The sequence below is a fragment of the Melopsittacus undulatus genome, chromosome 8 (assembly GCF_012275295.1).
Source record: "Melopsittacus undulatus isolate bMelUnd1 chromosome 8, bMelUnd1.mat.Z, whole genome shotgun sequence".
Lineage (NCBI taxonomy): Eukaryota > Metazoa > Chordata > Aves > Psittaciformes > Psittaculidae > Melopsittacus > Melopsittacus undulatus.
In genome coordinates, this window is record NC_047534.1 from 14522261 (window position 1) to 14543451 (window position 21191).

A 21191-nucleotide genomic window follows, 5' to 3' on the forward strand; every position below is an offset into this window, starting at 1 on the left:
TCCAATACATCACTGAATCAGACTTTGCAGTTCCTTTTCCAGGATGCTGACACATGGCACCCCAGGGAAGAGTCTAAAAGAAGTAACCGTAAACTTTAATACACTGCCACATTAAGTGGCATCTGTTCTCCCTGTCTGGGCTTGTTTATTTATTTATTTATAACTGCATTCTTACAGCATTGCAGAACTCTGTGCTAAAGGAAATTCTTTTCTTTTGATCTAATTGAACCTAAATAGCAGAGCTGCACTTGAAATTGGCAAAATTTGGGTAATTTCAATATTAAAGCTGATGTCTGTATTCCTACAGTCTGGGTATCTGTTACTTGTTTACCTCCAAAAATTCAGCACTCATTTTTTTTCCCAGAATATTTTATTGGCACTGTCTGGCTCTGGTTGTTTCGTGTCATGGATGCAGCACAATTTAAAACTGAGAATTTCAAGAGCTTTCTGGAGTCAAGGGCAATGGAGGAGTTTCAAATTTACCAGGGTAGTTACACCCATAACTACTATCACTACTACTACCTTCTTCAGCTCTAAATGATGTATCATTAAAGCAGAATACGTTTACAGGCCTTTAAAGGTGGTATTCAGTACAAAAATCTTAGCCAAGGTATGCTTGGAAGTACAGCTATGGAAAGGTAACACATCTGCTACTGCCCCATTGCTCATTGTGCCTCTTCAGTGGAATTTAAGATAGGTGACGTGCATGAAGATCATAGCAATGCTGCAGAGATTTTTGCTCTTATTCCTCTTAGGCAACAATTCAGAAACATACGCTCTCTGCAACCTGAACAATACTAGAATATTCCTTGCCACCTATAAAGTGTCCTTGTGCCCACAGTGACTCTAGTGGTATTTCAAAATTCTACATTTAAACATGCAGAGTGATTCTGTTTCTCGTGCTATGTGTTGTAAAACCCTGTGTTCACAAAGGCAGGAAATGACAACACTCCCTGAACTACTAATTCATGAAACAACACCTGGTCTGGAGATTACAACATCAATTATTTATATAGCACCAATATTAATTTTGAATTATTCTCTAGCACTCTGGGAATGACACAAATAAAAGGGCCATGTGTCATTTTAGGTTGTTACTCCTGTATTATCCTTTATTATCATTTGGACACACTTTGGAGAGAGCAGACATAATGCCTAAGGTACAAAAACAAAACTAAAAAATAAACCATCTCCTTAAAGAGCTGTGAGATGATACCAAAGCACAGAGAAAGCAAAGTTCACCCCCCCCCCCCCCCAAAGCTGGCACAAGTGAAGCTAAATGTCAGTCTTTAAATGTGCTAAGTACCCTGCAATGCTTCCCATTCACTCCAAGCTCACCTTGAAAACCTTCATTTTGCATCTTCACTTTACTGAAGTGAACTTGACCTCTAAGATGCATCAAAGTGCAGAAAATTACATTATTTTTAATTTTTTTCCACTATAAACAGATTTATTTTTTAATCAGATTTCCAGCTACATTTCTTTTTTTAACTGCTTCCAAAAAAGTCCTTATTTCTTGGTTATTTCCTGGTTACTTTTAAGTCAGATCATACTTTGAACCATCATAAACACTTAAATGATGAGACAGCAATAAAGACAAAAAGCACCTCTGGATGTGCAGTGAGAATGGAGCAGCGAAAGAACTGACACCAATGTAACCAGCAATATCCTATCATTCCAAGCTGTGCAAAATACCCCAAAAAGCAAAAAAAAAAATTCAAAACCACTTCCAGTTAATATTAGCTTGCACATTTCATGATATGAACCAAATACTTTTTTAATGGAAAAATATCCTTGAAATTGAGGAATGCTGTTTAGATTTTTTTCATAGAGTCACAGACTGATTTGGGCCAGAAGGGACCTTAAAGCTCATCCAGTTCCAGCCTCCCTGCCATTGGCAGGGATACATTCCACTGGACCAGGTTGCTCTAAGTCCCATCCAACCTGGCCTTGAACACTGCCAAGGATGGGGCAGCCACAGCTCCTCTGAGCACCTTGTGTGAGGGCCTCAGCACCCTCACAGGGAACAATTTTTCCTAAAATCTCGTCTCAATCTCTCCTCTGTCAGGTTAAAACCAGTCCCTCTTTTCCTGTCACTACAAGCCCTTGTCAAAAGCCTCTCTTCAGATTTCTTCTTGGTCCCCTTCAGGTACTGGAAGGCTGTTATAAGAGCTCTCTGGAGCCTTCTCTTCTCCATACTGAACAATCCCAGCTCTCTCAACCTGTCTCCAGAACAGAACTGCCCCAGCCCTCAGAGCATTTCTGTGGACTCCTCTGGACTCACTTCAACAGCTCCATGTCCCTCTTGTGTTGTTGCCCCAGAGCTGGGCGCAGGACTGGAGAGGGGGGTCTCACCAGAGGAGGAGAATCCCCTCACTCAACCTGCTGCTCATCCTCTGGGGATGCAGCCCAGGACACAGTTGGTTTCTGGGCTCAAGCACACACAGCTGGGGCATGGTCAGCTTCTCCTTGACCAACACCCCCATGTCCTTCTCCACAGGGCTGTTCTCAATCTAGTCTCCTCCCAGCCTGTAGTTGTGCTTGCAATCGCTCCAACCCAGGTGTAGGATCTTGCACTTGGCCTTATTGAACTCCATGAGGTTTGCACAAGCCCACCTCTCCAGCCTGTCCAGGTCCCTCTGGATCCCATCCCTTTGCTCTAGTGTGTCGACCACACCATGCAGCTTGGCACTGTCAGCAAACTTGCTCAGAGTACACTTGATACCACTGTCCATGTCGCTGAAAGATGTTGAACAGGATCAGTCCCAACACCAACCCCTGAGGAACACCACAACTCAGCCCTAGTCTCCCCTTGGACAGTAAGCTGCCGAACACAACTCTGAGTGTGACCATCCACCTAATTCCCTATCCATCAAGTGGCCCATCCATCAAATCCATGCCTCTCCCATTTATAGACAAGGATGTTATGCAAGACAGCGTCAAATGCCTTGCATAAATCCAGGTAGATGACTTCAGTCAATCTTCCTTATCCACCAGTGCCATGGCCCCATTATAGATGGCCACCAAATCTGTCAGGCACAATTTATCCTGAGAGAAGCCACAGGGCTTTTTAACATTAAACAGCAGAGAGGTTTGCAGAAGAATTTCTGAAAGTGATTGTCAGACTAGTATGCAACACAAAGGAATAGCAAGTACCATGGGTTTAGATTCCTGGGGTTTGCCCACATTAAGTAGATGTGAATCTTGTATAATATTCAGCAGTTCTTCAGAACTGTATAACACAGTTATACACAAGAGAAAATGGCCCTGAAATTATGTTAGAACACTAGCCATTGCAAGCAGTTAATATACTCTGTATCCCATGTTCGGTACTGCTGTTTTCTTGTGCTTAGTGTGGTGAGTGGTTCTTTGATATGGTAATGTAAGATAGCAACAAAAGCAGTGTCAAAATAATCTGCTTAATAAAACCTTTTCCAGGAAGCCTAAAATAAAAGGTACTCTCCAACTATATGATATAAATCAAATTTTCTAGAACACATTCATTACCATGGAAATGAGAAGATTCTGTACCCACAGTTAGCTCATCCCTTCCATTTTGATAAATAACTTAAATTTGCAATCACTGCTTTCCAGGAGAAGGAATGTAAGTTGTCATTTGGATTATGTTTTTACTAAGAACTGCTCACCAAAACATATGCACACATAGACACAAATACAGAGACACTGCTGTGGGGTTATCTTAGCAGAGACCAGTCAAAGAAATAGACTGCAGTCCTGACAGTGCTTATTTCATATCTTCTGCAGTGCTCACCTCCTAGAAAGGCTCACTGCCTCCCAGATGGGAATGCTTTAGGCCAGAATTTCTGGGTGTTTTGAAAGAGAACAAGTATTAAAAAATAAAAATCAGGTAACTGTCTAAATCAACAACTGCCACACAAACCAGCTATTACTTGAGACTACGCTTCACCATGGGGAAAATAGGAAAACTGCTGACAGAAGACACAGGCTTTTAAATGCTCTCAAAAGAAATATTATTATTAATTCTGCTCATTGAAACTCCACCTTGAGCTCAGAGATAGACAAATGGTAAATTTTCAGGAGTGGATTTACATTGCTTAATTTAATGCCCCTACCAGGAAGGGTTAAAGCTAGAGAACCAGCCTTTCTGGGTTTCTTGCAGAGAGGAAGAAAAAAGCTTCTCAAAAGAATGCTTTACAGTGACATGCTGACTTAGATTTCTACCTGCGGGTGGTGCAGCCTCAGAGCTCTTTTTCTTTAGCTGCAAGCGTTTCACCCTCCACATCTTCTAACATTCACTTATTCATCACATTCCAAAATCAATATTCCTCACTTTGGAGGTATCTGCCAGGTTTCCTAAATAAGCTGTGTGCATTCCTTGATATGAAACCAGTTGTTCATGTCACCAAGCATGGCAGAGGTCCCAAAGCACTGAATTTCTGCAAATACTGTCGAAGCACATGGCTAGGCAGAGGTGAGAGCCTCTATTACACTACATGCTGCGGCATGAGCAACAGCATTTCTTAGACTTCATGGGCTCCATACACAGACTTCACCTTCAAAGCAAACTCAAGAAACCAGGGTTTGGGATTTGGATGTTAAGGAACCCAGTGCAACCAAAGAGCTGGACTTTTCTCACACCAAGAGAGGAAATAATAATCAAACCTCAAATTCAAGCTGGGGACTCTCTCTTGCTTTATCTTACAGCTTTTTTTCCTTACATATCCTGAATTCTGCCTTTCAGTTATTCTGAGATTATTTCTTTTGAACTGTACTACCTACCTGAAGTAAGAGTCCAATAAGACCTTCAATACCTATTTCCAAATTACTTCAAGTCTTAGGGAACATAGGCTAACTTGGCAACAAAATGTCTCCCAGCCTAACCTTACAACTTGGAATGAGAGCTGACTGACCTGTCATTTATTTCATATGGCAGTTCATCTTAAGAAAATAAAGCAGAGGAAAGAAAACAAAACATGGAAAAGATTGAAAATAAGTTCATAAATTCCATATTATTCAGTTGAAAAGGGAAAAGTATTATTTGGGTCTAAACTGAAATCTGTGCAGGTAGAAAGAGGCTTACTTTCATTGACCCAGCTCTGGCCAGGTGAATTAACATTCAGTCCAAAGCAGCACAAATTGCTACAAAAAAGGTTTTATCCAACTCAATTTGGGACAAAACCATCTCCTCTCTTTACCAGCCTGTACAGCACAGGCCAGCAATGCAGTAATGTAGCTGAACAAATTGAAAAAGTTCTTAGGAGATTCACTTTTCAGTTAATGTATCCTCTTTCTACTCTGCATATACTCAATAAGCAGGCAAGGCCAAAGAACATCACGTCTGTGTTCAGCTTCTTTTACCTTTGTCTTAAGCTTCACTTTACTTGCTCCCTTGGCAGCACATCTGCCTGCTCCTTTCATGAAGATGTCACCTTTCATAAAGGACACAGAAAAGCCATTTGTCATCCCAGGGGGAACCCATATCTGGTATATAGTACTATTCTTTCACTCCTATTTGATCCCAGATTAAATGCAAGTTATCACCTGCCATGAATAGGTTTTCTTCACTGCCTGCGTCTTCCTGGAGCACAGCAAGAGGACAGGACTCCCTGCAGCTCTTCACTCCCAGCAGCTGTAACAGGATGTGACATCAGGATGTTCAGAGCCTTTTATGATTGGGGACTTCTTCAGCTCTGCAAAGCTGTGAATGTTTTTACCCTCAGCTTTCTACAGCAGCTCCTCATCATGTTCTTTCCTGTCAGTATTTCTCAGTTTGTTGCTGGGGATAGGTGAATGCAACAGATTTCCACTACTTCTCAGTTTTCCTACTGGGTAAAAGCAAATTCCCTTGTCTTTCTCAGGCATTTCAATAGCTTGAGCTGAATCTGGAAAGCCTCTGAAAAATCAGTTCATTATAACTAATCACCCAAAAGATTAGAAACTTTTTTGAGGATTAATCCAAACCACAGGGTTCAGCTTTTCAGTCTTTGAGACTTCTTTCTCCTGAACAACTCTTTTTCCCCTTTAACCTTATCTGCTTTCTTTCATGAGCTCTGCAGCAAAGGCAAACCTACAGTTTCCTCCTTTCCTATGTTTCATTTTCATTTCCAGAAGGAACCCAGGTACTCTGATGTTTGTGTTTAACACAACTTCATGTGCTCTGCCTTGGAGGGAAGCAATACTGGTAAAAAAAAAACAGAGTAGGCAGAATTGGATTTTTCAGCCACCCCCACAAAAGCCTGACCAAAACAATTATTGGTAGCAATAACACAAATCAAAGCAGCTGAATTAAATTGTTTACCTGCTGGGAAAGACTGTTACATGGCAAAACATTACTTGTTTTCTTTACCTAAGAAAATCCCACTGAGGGGCAAAACTGAGTGAATCTCTTAAGAACTGAATGATAACTGAGATTTTTTTCTAGGTGGGGGCCAATGCCTCCACCCCAACAGAGCTGCTGAAAGGAGAAGCTGCAGTGCAAACCTCAGACTGCAAGTGATACCTAGATCTTTCTCCTGGGGCAGGGGCAGGCAGCAGACCTATGAAGATGTGCCCAGGTGGATGACATCCTGCAGTAGGCAGCTGAGCTGCAGGAGATGGTGAGGAGGCTTCATAACCTCAGGGAGGCTGAGGAGGAGCTAGACAGTTTGTTCTAAGTGCAGCCTGCAGTGGGCCCTTGGTATATAAAGCATCTAATGATGACCTGGATTTCTGCTTCACTTCACTGATCTCAGAGGAGTTGGATGCTGCACAGTGTAGGATGGAATTTACTGCACTGAAGATGACTATTACTCATTTTTTTAAAAAAGAATTATTAGGTATTTCCCAGGTTAAACTAAAAATGTTTAGATTCTATTTCCCTTATATGTGGTTTAGCAGAATCTTCCTTTCCCCCTCCTGACTACTATGCATTTTACATGAGTGGGTAAGACCCTTGTTTTAACAGCAAAGCTAATGACTGACAAAATGTGGCTTTTCTATCAATGTTCCCAAGATGATGAGCTGGATCAGAAAACATGAACTCCACCCAAAATGTCAAGATTTCAAAAACTTTCAACATTTTTTACTTAAAAGGAAACAAAGGCACAGAGAAGAACAATATCTGGAGATGATATTCAGTACAGAGATCTGAATCTGGTTCCCCCCAAGCTCAGTTTGAATACCTTGGACTCTAAGCTAGTGTCTGTTCCGAGATCTTCCTCCTGTCATCTGATATTTTCCCACAAAAAGTTTTCACTTTGGTGAATCTGCCAAGGAGACACTTCTGCTGAAAATGCCCTTACCAGGTTTGTATCCATCTCCATGGTAATTCACATGTTTCTAGTTTCTATGCTGGCACTTTTCTGAGCAGCCATCACTAGTTCCAGCTGCTATAGAAATAATTCTGTCTGATCCCAAAGTTGTGATGCTCTTGTGTTACCATTTATTCTTCAAAAGCCAGAGCTCTTCTCTCACAGGAGAGCCTGGGGATGTTTAGCTGAAGCTGGAGGCCTGTGACCTATCACCCCTTCTGGGCCCGCTGTTGGGACATGCTTTCCTGCTGGGGTCTATCAAGTGCCAGTGAGTGGACAGAGTAGGCTGAACTAGAAATCATGGCATGCGTAGTAATAATTGTTGAGACTGTCCAGTTTTCCATCTGTTCCAAGGGCCCAGACAGAAGGCTATATTGCAGGAGCAGCATGCTGCTGCTTGTGATTCCAGTGAGCAAACAGCAGCTGAAGACACCATCTAAACCAGTTACATAAGTTCAAACAGGAAAGAGCTGTCAGAAATTAGGAAGAACGATGCCACTCTGGGCAGTTATCACATAGAAAAGAAAGAAAAAGGTCCAAGCAAGAGTGGCAAAAAGATAAAAAAACAAACTATTGCTAACAAGAGAAGGTAACTAAATTCAGTCCTGGTATTCAGGACTGACTAAACACTAGTTAGTAGCTCCTAGTTAGGAACTAGGTAAAGCAAACATATCAAGGCTAAAAGCTTTCAAATGCAATGAGGAAGTGCTAGAAAGTGTCCAGAAAATCTGCTAAATTGAGCAAAGAGCAGTCCCATTCCTTCAGCTTTGCATCTTGGTTCAGAAGTTCCCAGAGCCCCCTTCAGGCAAATTACACATTGTGCCCAAAACTTTTGGATTTGGAAGTTTTACAAGTGGATATTAATCAATGTGTCAGCTACTAATGTTGAATCACTGAGGAAGAAGTGCTGTGCTCAGCACAAGACCCTTAGATCAAGATAAAAAAGCTGGAATAATTTTACCCTTATTATATTTTCATTGCTAAAAACTAAACTGTAAGTTTGGCGATACAGTAGGAAATTAAGACGTTAAAAGCCAAGAAATAATAAAACCAGGGAAATAGGTACCCATCCAAGAGTTCTGTCAAAACAAACTATAAAGCCCTCAAATTACAGTAAGATGTTTACAAATAGCATAAGAATATAGTGTATTTGCATGTAAAGTGAATTTATCACAGACAGAGCAAGAGATGTTTCTCTCTAAGCTTCATGCCAGGCTGGACAAATATCTGAAACAAGTAGCAAGTAGACGCCTTTTTTTGCTTTTAGCAATCCTCTTTCCCTCCCTCTAAACATTCTTCTTTGAAACAAAAAATAAATCTAAATTCTTTTGACTGGCAGATCATACACCACAGCAAGTTAATAGAAATTTTTGCTTTCCCCCGTTATCTTTCCTTCTGCAAAATATAGTGCTAGGATGATGAATTCAGTTATGAAAATGAATGCATCACTTTTTAATGTGTGACTAAAGCATAAAGAAGTTTAATACCAGACACCAGCAAAATATACAGTGAGGGTTTAGTCATGCATTTTGATACACATGAATCAAGAAAGCTCTTTGTACAGGCTATTATAACAAGCTGTGTGGTTATAAGTTGTCAAGACTTAAAACACAGAATCAAGGCCCCAGAATGAAATACAGATGATAAGAGTGGAGAGTAAAAGAACATACAAGATGTTTGTAGCAGGATCTGTGTTAAAAGGAGCCTCTGTTTCAAGACAAATGTGTAACAATACTCAAAGGAACAAAAAGAAAGAAAGGTCTGGCTTTTCTTCTGGTCCATTTCACTGCAGAAGTGATGCTGACATGCAGTTTGAATCACCAGACTTTTCTGATATGCATTCTAGCTAAGACTGACACTAGTAGTAAGACTACTTTGAGCAAGACTGGGGAGTGCAGCATTATGATCTACTTTCAGAGCTAATGAGCAACCTACAAACTGGAACACTATCAGTTTTAACTCTAAGAAATGTGGCGGGGGGATACAGGCTGGTAGGTTAAATAAAAGAAATACCATTCCCTTCCTCTAGATAACAGTAGTGGTGACTACATGCAGCATTTCTTATTTAAGTTATATACAGCTTACATCTATAAGGGATTTTGAAAATAGGCCAGTAACAAGCATTAAAGCATTAGGCTCACTTATACTTGGTAACTGAACTGGCAGTAAACAGTGCAGATGATTAAAGGCATACAGGTTACAGGAGCATTAAGGAAATTGAGACAACATTTTAATTTTATTAAGGTTTAGCAAATGCCAGCTTCATCAAGGCGACCAATTTTTGGCAGTTCTTTTAGCATAGGTGCGAACCAGGTAAATAAATGGATACCATGAGCAGAGCAAGTACACTATAGGTTTTGCAGGGACATGTGAATTATACTGTATTTACTATAAGTGTCTGTGGAACAAGAGGTGCAAATGAAACACACTGCAAAGTTACTTTTTATGACCATAGATGTATGAATCCCTGAGTTGCAATTGCCATCTGCAAAATCCATGACCAGTCCGATACAGCCACAATATCTTAGCTACTTACTGAGCACAGCAGCATGCAGATCTGTGCCATTACTGCATGAGACCCCAGTGATTTCACACAGACTGTGGTCCTCCCTTTCCTCCTTCCCCTGAAAGCAGTCCTCACTCACAATTTTCACGAAACAGACGTAGCAGAAATGAGCAGCACAAGAATATCAGAGTTTCTGTTGCTCTTAATGTAAGTTCTGAAACTACAGAGTCTTCTAAATGGCAGAGAAAATAAGATGGTGGCTCTCATTCCCAGCCTGAACAGCAATGCAGGGGTCAGAGCATCTACTCTGACCTGTGTGGCACCAAATTGTCTTCTGAGCATAGGCACCTGCATCCTTTCACAGCCATTAGAGAAAATCACAGGTGAGTGGATTTACTAAAGTAAGGCACAGAGTCCAGCTGGTTAATATGGAAATAGAAGCACATACACTCAATTTGGTGAATTAGATGCTTGCATCAGTAGGTCCTTTTCAAAAACATGTAACTGCCTGACCATCGTTAACAGCAATTCGCTTTTCATACCTACATGCTTGTCTGGTGAAGGACACAAAGCAAAACAACAGCATTCTGCACAACCGCAAGATGATTTGGTGTCTGAGAGGGATGTGAATATAGCATGCCCATTACTCCTATTTAAGCTGCTAGATTTGGCTGAAAAGACATTTTCAAAGGAAGATCATGCAGGGAACCACCAGTGCCTGTCCTACTGAGCTAATAAAAAATAGGTCCGAGAGTCCATAAACATGTTTGTTTCATTCAACCTTTTCCAGGTGTGGTGGCAAAATAACGTGACATCTCTGAAAAAAAGGGCCAATAAAAAAAATTGACATGGTCAAAACCCCATAAAGCACCAAATATCAGAAGCCAATAAAGAACACATAATACCTACTTCATAGTCCCACGCAGCGCCTATCCCCCTTATCCTGCACTTCTCACTTCAAAGAAGCTTAAAATACCTCCCTGACTGAAAATAATTTCCAGACTTTGCACAGAGATTATTTCACCCATCAGTTAAAGGCAGTCATTTCTGAAGTAGCATTTAACAGAGCACAGCAGCCTGGAACAAAAGGTGAAGAATAACTTATTTAAATGAAATGTGGGAGGGAATCTAGAAAGGCAGAACTTTCCTTTCGAAATTAGCTAAGGATATTAGGTTAAAAAAAAATCTGCACATTGTGGAAATTACAACAAGCCATTGAAAGAACAAGATCTCAGCTGTTTCATTAGTTGTTCAGTCCATCTCCCCCCACCATCCTGATATAGCAACTGCATATTAACCACACTGCTGAAGGATTTTAGCTAGAAAGCTACCAACTGCAGTTCAAAAGCATCCCTTGGTGACCCCTTTTCCAACAGTGACCAAGCTAATTCAAATACCCCAGGGAAATAAAGCAACAGGCAATGCGAAGTATAACAAGTCTGTCATTTATACAGGAGTTCCTTCTACCAGCAAATTAAAGGCTCATCTAAAGATTTCCCCACCCAATCATGAATTTGCTGAACTGAAGCAAATCCCCATGGTTTCTTTGGGGGAAGCTATTTTTCATGTTGAAATGTGCCCTGGATTCTCCCTAACGTGTCCTTCTCAGCATAGGTGTGGGAGCACACTACAGACAGCTGTCTGGCCTGGGAATCCCTCCCTTAATAAACATGCTTACTGCACACAGGCAGCATTTCAGCAGCAGAATCGTTTCCATCTGTCTGGATGGCATTTTTCCCTGCACCTCTATTAACAGATTTTTGCTTAGGGATATAGATACCAAGCCATTAAAGGGCCTTGCTAGCCATCCCTTTGCATACAAAATAAGACATTTCTATTAAAGGCAGTCTCTGTGCCAAGAACCAAGGGTTGGTATCACATCCTCTGAGACATTCTCACACCTGCAACTCTTCAGAGGAAGACAAGAGCTCATGGCCACTACAGGCTGCCAACAAGACAGCTTGCATTGCCTCACATGACTAGAAAAGCCATGAAGGCCAAGTAATCTGACTGCCTGAAGACCAGGAATGGGAAGGAGCACACTATAAAAGGTTCTGATATGACATGTTACCATATAGCATCATAAGAGACACGTTTTAGACGTTAATTGCACAGAGCTGATCCCACACAGCAAGAAAGTGAAAGCTGCAACAAATGGACAATCGCATGACATGAAAGTAACACACTCCTTTTTTCCTTTACAAAATCTCTGCATTCTCTGTATTTGAATGGCAAAGGCAAAGAAGGGAATGCTCTTCCTTGCAGTGGTAGTTTCTATGGTACCCAGACAATTGTCCATACTGTTATTATAGGAATTCTCTACCACTTTTCTGTTACACTGAGATGATATGCGGCAATGAGGAGTTACAGTATCCAAAGCCTCTGGCAGGAGCTGCTCCACACCTTCTGAGTAGCAAAAGCTCTGAGAAGCTGACCTGTTAATCATGGCTGCCTGCTGTCAGCTTACACAGCTTCCCCCAGCTAAGGAGCATGAAGGGTGTTGCTTGGAATTGCGTCCCATGAAATCAGGAGCTGGAGCTACTTCAGGGGCAATTTTAGGGCAGAACAAAAGACAGATGAAGTTATTGCTCTGTGTTAACACAGTAGGTGTCTGTTTTAAAGATGCTCACAGACATCTAGTGCTAGAAATATTTTTATACAAAAACACTCTACAAAACTCAAAGCAGTAACAGTCTGCTCAGTTAATAATTTTCTACTTATCCTAAATATTCTCAAAGATAGTTTTCCTTAAAAAAAAAAAAAAAAGAAAGAGATGCAATGTACTGAGATTTTCTCTACTAATTCATCCTGACTGCTCTCACAATGAAATTTAAAAGTCTTTCTCTATTTAGGATTTAAAATAATCTAGTGCCTGAAACCAGCCATCAGAAATCCGCATTATGATTTTGCTTGAAGAGTAAAGAGGACTAGATAAAGAGAGATAGGTCACTTATTTGGGATAAAATTAACTTTCACAGTTTAATAAAAACAATGGTAGAAGAAATCACATGTTATAACTGATTAAATACTGCAACATTAGAATCAGCTTGTAATAAAAACCCACTCCAGAGAATATTCCTGAATTTCAGCATCAGCACTTTCTCACAAGATCAAAATTCAGGATTTGTGCATCCCTCTGCATTAGATTTTAACTCTTCTAAGTAAAGCTGATAATGTTCACCATGATCACCCCACTGGCAGCCTCAGGAAGGAACTGCATCCATAAGTCTTGATGTTGCAAGTGAATTTCATAACTTTCATGGCCAGAATATAATGTTATTTTATAATTAATACTGTTTGTTTTGTGTCAAAACCTGGACTCTTTTCCCATAAAAATAACAGGTGATACATGGTTTAAAGACTTTATTCTTACTGTTGGTAGGGAAAAAGGTCAATTCAGTTCCAGCTGTCAAAATAACAAACTTCTAACATAGCCAAAATAATTCTAACATCCTGAACTCAACTGTCATGAGAAGATAAACATCACAAATCATTTTATAAAATGCTTATCTGTGTTAGAACACAGTCCTTTATACTAGGTCTTTCATGATCTTGTCTTGACCTACATAATTCTCTTGGCCTCTGAGAATCTTTTTACTAACGTTAACATGACATTAGAAAGGTCAAGTAGCAAGCATCAGAAATTTACACGACTGGATTTGCTGTACGTGTTCAAATAGATAACATTCAGTAGCTTCACATAGCAGAACTTGAACAATTATGATATAAATACACATAACATCACTTCAGAATCACAGAAAAAAAATATTTTGAAGGGGCCTTTACAGGTCTTTAACCCACCCTCCTGCAGAAAACATCTATCTGACTGGAATGAGGAAAATCCCATTTCTTAGAGTTCATTTCTGGCCAACCAGGAACCTTTGACATACTCAGCCATCTCTAACACTGAGAAAACCTGTACAACTAATAAAAATACTAGCAAGTGTTTCTTCTATCAAAATTCATCAACAAAGCTAGAAGAGAAGCTGGAATCTTCCAGGTAATTTACTAAGAAACACAGTGGCTGTGAGCTGTCTATGGTTAGCGCACTGCAGCACTCACAGCATAGCTCTGGCTTCCCCAGTGGGACATGGGTCTCCCTAGTTTGTGTGTCATATGCGCCAGCCCGATCCAGATGGCTTAGCCATTATGTATAACATCTGAAATGTCACTAAAGCATCACTGAATCCTCAATACACATAATGTATTGTTAACAACTTGCTTCTTGCTTGGACTGCTGGGTCAAACTCATGAAACATCCAGCCCTGATAGTCCTTGAATATCTATGGTTTATATTTGCTAAAAAATGTGAATTTCTTATCAAATCTATACATATCAGGGACTTTCAGCATTTATTTTCATAATAATAAGGCAATAAAATCTTAAGTAGATCGTGTGTGTAGGCTTCAAATTCTAATGTTTCACAGACAGGATATTTAGTGCATAGCGGGGTGTGTGTATCTATTGCAATCCACAGCATCACTACTGATGATACTGAAGGAGTTATAAGTGCTCTGAGTCCTTTTCTTCCTCATTTTTTACAACTAAAAGGCAAAATGTTGTAACAGCCACTTCTCTAAAAAAGCTTCTTAAAATAGTATTTGTAAAATGGCCTGAGTGGGTTGCTGAGCTTAGGAGAAACAAATCCAGCAACACGAAATAAATAAAAAAAAAAAAACAAAAACCCAACAAATCAGAGTGAGAAAAATTATTTCTATGTCTTTCTTAAATGCAGATCTGCCCAAAGTTATACATCACTGGGTTGTTTATACATAACTGCAAAAAACAAGCAGCAATGATCTTGTGCCTATATCCCCCAGCTGTATCTTTCATTTTCATTTTCATTTTCATATCATATTATTATCATTTTCACTTGATTTTTCTTTCTAGTTCCTATTCAGGCCCTCATCCCATTGCATATCCAAGTCCTCTAACCCCCGAGCATCCCTGTTGCCCTTCTTTTGCCTTCTTGGGTCTCCACTCAATGACACATGCAACCATGAGCTAGGGCTTCACAGTTCCATGAACCAGATACAACCTCTTGTTAAGTTCATGTCAGTGTCACACATGATTCAACTCAGAGCCCAGTCTGTTTCTCCCTGCATTTCTTATTGTCAGATACATAGACATGTTGTATAATATTTAGGCTGCCTCCCTAAAGGGCATCCCTGGAGAAAAACTGCCAGCATACAGACAGATATCAAGAGCCACAATGCAAATTCATATTAGCAAAGGAATTGGTGCAATCACTTAAATCAGGTCATCTCCACTTAAATACAGAAGAAAACTTAGTAACAAATTGAATCTCTGAATTGCCTTAGCTTCAGCCCCTTCCAGCCATCATCACTCCTTTGCATGAAGTACTTACTGCTATGGTTTAATGTGGTTTTATATTATTTAAAGACTGAGAATTATTTTGAAAAATATTCAAAGAATGTTTTTCAATATTCTTGGTACTCTTCCCTTGGTAAAACCGCTACTAAATATAAGCAATGCTGCCTTTGAAAACCTACAGAGCTAGGAAATGAGACATGATTGCTTAAATATAGCTTCCTATTTCTGAAGTATACCTTTACCTAATATGTCCATAATGGCTAGAAAAGAATAGGACTGTGTAGGCACTTGAGCAGTGCTAGAAATGGGGAGGAGGAGGTGTTACTTGCCTAGATTATATCTAATAATTAAAAGGTTTTCATGAAGCCTTTAACCTACTAGAAATTATATAATATATATTAAATCTTCTTTTTACAGATATTCATAATCCATGCAACAAAAGTAATGCTATTATCAGCTGGCATTGGAGAGTTAATGATGAATTTTTTAATTTCATGGAGTTTTTTGAAAAGATTATCCCTCATGAAGATGATCATTACTTTCTTCTAACAGCATTTGTGTTAGCTCCTTCTTTAAATTGCAGAGTGTCCCAGGAGCAAAGCTTAGTTCTACTGGCAACAGCCCACTACTGGCAATTACTGTCTCAGCAGTGCATTTCTCAGGACTTAATACATCAAATTCAGATGAAAAACTTTCCCCTCCCCACCCCATTCAGTTATCCTGTCCAGAAGTATAATGTTTCCTAAACAAACAGCCTACAAGTACCAAGAGAAAGAGAGACACAACCAGTATTTCTGGCCATGGAAGAAATTCGAGCTAAACAACACAAAACACAGTTCAACAGTTGGAAATCAAAACTGGGAAAATAGACTTGGGGAGACAGCCATACTGTCAGCTATTACTGACTGGTTCAGATGTCCCATTTCTTGAAGTTTTTCACTCAAGATTGAGTATCTTTCTAGAAGAGACACTTATTTTGGTATGAATTCCCAGGTGGGATTTCATAGTGTGTGCAGCACAGGGTGCCTGGGGTGAGCACAGTGGTGCCTCCTGTCATTTATATCTCTGACTCATCACGGCTTTATCATCCTCTCCGTTTGTAATAAACTGCCTCCATCATGAAGACAACTTGAGTCATCACACCCAAAGTCACCTCTCAGTTCCTGCACATATCTGTCTATTCAAAAGGGCTTGGCAGAGACAAGGATTTCCCTGAAGCACGAAAGCCGTATCTCACTCCCTCTTTCTATCTCAAGCCTTGCTCCCTTCAGTGCAGTGATATTTACCTGAATTGCTATCACATCCTGTTATTCTTCCTTCTCTTTTTCATTTCTCTTCATTTGTCCCTTCACAGAAGTTCTAGATTGCATTTTTTTTTATTTATTTTGCCTGAAAGCTGTAGGAATGTAAATCCTGGCTGCAGTCTGAACTTCAGAAGTGACTTCTGCAAGCAGTGCTACAGCTTTTTCTCTCCTGCCCAAGTCAAACATCAAAAGCATTTGAACATATTGCCAATTATAAGCTTGCTTACAAATGCCATATTAATGTATTCTGAAACATTCCAAATAACATTTGTAGTGAGTTATATAAAAAGCAGTCATCGTTTTCTCTTTAGCTATATGGGCAAATTCACCTGCTGTTCACTGTATATCAATGAAATTCATAGCTATAAACAAGGAAAAAACTCCCAGGCTGAGACAAATTTTCTCATTACCATGGCAATAATGAGGGCAATGCTATTAGAATCTCAGTCTCTATCTACATCCAGTGACTTCTGGGGAAGGAACGAATTACTGGAAATCAAACTGCTCTACAACAATCTATCGAGACACAGTCACTAACAAGGACCAGACGAAAAATTTTAGCTCTTTATAACAGTGAAAGGCACAAAACTTGCTTGCTGTATTGCTCTGTGGTGTCTTATCACAGGCAATCTGCTTAGGTAATACATACTTGGTTCAGCTGGTGATTTCTGCTTAGAGGACTCTTCCCAGACTCACAGAATGATCTTTGACTGGAAAACACTTTAGTGTGACATTTTGCACATTACCTTGCCCACCTGGCTATTAAGCCCTGGAATCCAGGATGTGAATATGTAGAACATACTGTTTGCACCTTCTTCATCCTTCAGGGGAATGTGCTTTCCCTTTAACTGTTAGAGTCAATGAGTGCAATGTCTCAAAAAAAACTGAGCAATGGAGAAAACAGGGATCAATACTCATGGGCCTCATTATGACCTTCTCAGGCACCATCCAGTCAGAGTTATCCTCTGATTCTCTAACCATTTCTAAATGCAAAAAAACAGGGGAGTAAAAGACTTCTTCTTTGTTCCGATTTACAGCATATTGCTGTTTTGCCAATTCTGTTTTTTGCTACTTATGCTTTCTAGTGGTAACTAATCTATGAACTCAAAAAAACACGCCAAAACAAATCCACACAAAAATCTCTCTATTCACTATCACCTCAACCTGCCTTCCTAAGTTACAGAAACTGATTCATGCCTGTTTATAGGCCTTTCAGTCCTGTCTGGCCCCATTTCTGTTACCCCTCTGAATTATCCAGTCTGCAGAATAAAGGAGGAAAGAATATGCTAGCAGCAGGGAAACCTAGTTATTTCTCAGTAAAATCTTTCTTCAAGAAGCAGTAGGATCTTAGGCTAAAGACTGTTATAGCTTTCATCAAAGTTGGCTTTTGTTAGGAGCATTGTAACAACAGTGGATTTACTAGGTTTGCACTGCATCACCTGGAGTTTTCTTGAATTCAGTTACTTCATTACCAAAAAACTTGTTCTGTCAGTTGGCTGTCCTTCATTTCAAAGCACACTTTAAAATTTTACCCAAGATCTCAAGTCATTCTGGAATACGGGTATTTCTATTATTACACTTGATTTACAGCAATAAATTCGTATCAGGAATTATGGAACTGTTTCTGGTTTCTGCCAACTAGAAACAGCCCAGTGCTGTAATATGTATGCTAACTTCTAAAGTAATTTGGGTTTATTTAGAACTTTGATTTAGGTCTGGTAAGACACAGACTACTTTCTTATAGGCCTTGCCATGAAGAAACACATCAAGCTGCCTGTTGGCTGCATCATATAACCTATTTCAAAGGCTTAAGCAACAATATATGGTATTCAAACTACTGAAGCACGATTTCCTTGTATTGTAACTGTAGTGCAGTTACTCCATGTCACTCAGAAACATCATCCTTTTCCCATCCACTCACTACAACATTCCCCTTGCCCACTTGCTCTCCCTGTAACTTCCGTGCTTCGAGGCTATTTCATCTTTCCATCACCACAGGAGGTTTTCAGTGACATGTGGCAGCTTTGACATGCAGCAGAAGCTCAGCTCTGACACATCACAACCCTTTAAGTTCAAGAAGTATCTCACAATGAAATGCCACAGTGCTAAATCACACAGTTCAAGTTAGAACTATGAATAACAGGTTTTCTATGTCATACAATAGAAGTCTGTTAAATCCATGTGGTAGGGGAAAAAAAGTTGACATTATACATCCTCCTGAGCCAGGTCTGACCTCCCAGCCTAGGGCAGGAGGGCAGTGAGGCAGCCATGGGTTGTGCAGGCCCTGGCTTGCACCTCTGGAACCGACCACCGGGTCAGACAGAGACCCTCCAGGTACACACAGCTCCTGGGGATGGCATAGGAACGACAGACTCCAGCAATGCCTTGCATTATTTTCTACAGCTCCTGCATAGTGGCAGTTCAGTCATAAATATACCATAGTATAAAGGTTTTTAAGCCTCTCCATTCTCCTCTGATACTCTTCAAATAACATTAGTATATCAAGTACACTTTGAGAAATTCCCTCCCACTAAACAGGCAAATTTTGAACAATTCAAACTCAGGAGAGAACTCTGCTCAGCCTGCATGATGAATTACCTAGCAGCGAAAAAATTTCTCCCAGCTGTTTTATTTTTATGTGTTTTCTTCATTTCTTCATGTGTTTTCTTTTATTTATGGATTCATCTTGATTAAAGATGAGTAACAAATTTATTTTCTGATTTTATGTCATAAATAATTTAGTAATATAGGCGTGTATATATATAAATAACATAGGCATATAGTAGAAGCTGTCTTTGATGTCTTTATTAACGTGTAACAATGCTTTAAGAATCTATATTCAGAATTCTATTATAGATTGATTGTTTTATCTGCAATGACACTGACTCTATATTCAAGTCAAATCTTACTCATACTTGCATCACAGTCTGATTTATTTATGATGTATCAATTTACAGGCACAGAGGAGCAGTGCATGCAAAGCTAAACAAAAATGTCCAGAAAACAAAAAATGGTTGTACTGAAAATTACAACGTAAGTACTGGGGAGAAAAATGACAAGAAAAATAGTGTGCAGAAAAGTAGCAGCGGGTGGCAGGAGGACAGGGGGAAAATACAAACAAACAACAAAATTCAGCTGACCAAAATACTGTATTGCAAAGTTTGCATCAGTCACCTTGAAAAGAAGTCTTTTAGGTGAGTTGGCTCCACAGAAAGTGCCATGAGCTGAGAAGACTCAGAACAAATGCAAATATAGATGGACTTCTGAGATGACTAAGAATTGCTATAGCCTCACTTATCATTGAAGGTACAAGGTGATGTAAGACTAGTCAATGATCTTAGTTTTACAAGAAATTTCTAAGACCTAGATGTATATGTATTTACATGGGGTTTTCCAACAGTTCAGTTTTTCAGAATCTGAAAGTGGGGGCAGCTGATGCCATTTCTCTTCAATTTGTATGTGAAACAGTATTCAAATATTCCATTCACTGGATGCACATGGATATGAACGCTTCAGGAGTTGGAGCTGGTACTTATCTACCCCTGTATAGATGATCTTGATCAAGATCCTTTCAAATTCAACAGAAATTAGAGATTTTAGTGCCTCTAAGCTGTTGCACCTTGGCTGCTCTGAGACTCAGTTTAAGTTTAGGTTTACATGAAATCTTTATTTATAAGGTCATTGTGCAAAAGTTGATACGATGATTACTAGATATAGGTTAGTAGTGAACAGGCTTCTCATAGAATCTGCAGCTTCTGTTTGGACCCTCAGTATTTTTTTAATTTAGAATTTGTTTTGTGAAACTAAATTTTCTCAGTTACTCTAAGATAAATATGGAGAAACTCTACAAAATAATTATTTTAGTTACTGAAATCTTGTCCTTACACCAAGTACAGGCAACATTATTCAAGAGGACAGTAAAGTGCCTGTAATCGCTAAATGAAAATACCCTAAATTTTTAGGATCTGAAACACCAAAAGATTCTAAATCTGAATCCAAGCTAAGTTTCTAAGAATCTTTCAGAAACTTTAGCTCTGAAATTATAAATCTAACATTAGATATTGGAATCTATAGAAGCTACGTGAGGTTCCCTTTTATAAAGCCTATAATAAAAAATCTGATGAGGATAAGCCTACCCATTTCTATTTAAAGATAACTTCTCCAACAGACATAGGTTCTAAAATTCACCTGTGAGAACTCTCATCTGCTTCACACTGTATTTTTAAACCAAAAATCCCACCATTGACAATCCCCAGCTTGTTGTAGCAAGATTGTCTTTAGGTGCTAAGAAAGCATTTGACTACATGGACTAGCAGTTCGTATTCCTCGCCAGAGCCTTGGGTGTAACTCAAAGCATGCACTTTTACTGTACTGAAACCACAGGAATCTGTCAGCAAAGGATAAGTAATAACATTAGACAAGGGTAGATCAACACTATTTCCGTAGATCAACTGTTTCATTCTCATCTTCAGATAAATGCTGCCAAGCATTAACTATTATGATACTTTAATGTTTTCCCCACTTTCCTTACAGAGATATTAAAATTAAAAGACCATTTTTGGAAGACACCTGATAATTACAGACATCAAATGGCAATTAAAAAGCTCAGAACAATTTAAGGGATATACTTGATGGTTCAGACCCATTAAAGATGGTGCAAATCTCTCCAGTAAATCACATATTGGATAATCAAGCTAGAACCACATGAACATGATTTATTCTTGGTCCATTCAGGCACAAACATGTCTTCCATCAGGACTTTTCTGTTCTCTTAGC